The following is a 977-nucleotide window of genomic DNA, read 5'->3' as shown; positions in this document are numbered from 1 at the left end:
GTTGATTCTTTGACCTCATTCTTCTTTTTCAAGATTGCTTTGGCTACTCAGGGTCTTTTGTGTTTCCATACAAATTGTGAAATTTTTTGTTGTAGTTGTGTGAAAAATTGCATTGAATCTGTGAATTGCTTTGGGTAGTATAGTCATTTTCATAACATTGAGTCTTCCAGTCCAGGAACATGGTATATCTCTCCATCTGTTTGTGTCATGTTTGATTTCTTTCATCAGTCAGAGCTTCCCCAATGGCTCAGCAGGTAAAGAATCTGCCTGCAATGCAGGAAACACAGGAGATGCAGGTTTGATCCCTGGGTTGGTAAGATGGCCTGGAGGAGGAAATGGCAACCCACTCCAGTATTCTTGCCTGTGAAATCCCATGGACAGTGGAGCCTGGTAGGCTAAGTCCATGGGGTCACAAAGAGTCAGACATGACTGAGCACTAGCATGGATGGATCAGTGTCTTATAGTTTTCTGCATACAGGTCTTTTGTCTCTTCAGGTAGGTTTATTCCTAGATAATTTGTTCTTCTTGTTTCAGTGGTGAATGGGATTATTTCCTCAATTTCTCTTTCTGTTTTTTCATTACTAGTGTGCAAGAATGCAAAGAGTTTCTGTGTATTAATTAGATATCCTGAAACTTTGCTATATTCAATGGTTAGCTCTAGTAATTTATCTTCTGCTGGCATCTTTAGGGTTTTCTATGTGTAGTATCATGTCATCTGCAAACAGTGAGAGTTTTAGTTTTTTAACACTCCTTCTGGAGCCTCACTCTCCACATCCCACCCCTCCATGTCCTCACAGATAGTAGCATTATTTACATGGCCAGGACATGGAAGCAACCTAGATATTCATCCACAGATAAATGCATAAAGAAGTTGTGGTACATATATACAATGGAACATTACAGTTGTTTTCATCTTTAGTGTTAGAGTATTAGTCAAAGTACTATTTTTTGCAGTTACTTAGGTTAGTTCTCCACCC

This window comes from Bison bison, unplaced genomic scaffold, assembly GCF_000754665.1.
Source record: "Bison bison bison isolate TAMUID 2011002044 unplaced genomic scaffold, Bison_UMD1.0 scf7180017864382, whole genome shotgun sequence".
NCBI lineage: Eukaryota > Metazoa > Chordata > Mammalia > Artiodactyla > Bovidae > Bison > Bison bison.
The sequence above is the reverse complement of the archived record's forward strand: the minus strand, read 5'-3'. Positions refer to the sequence as shown.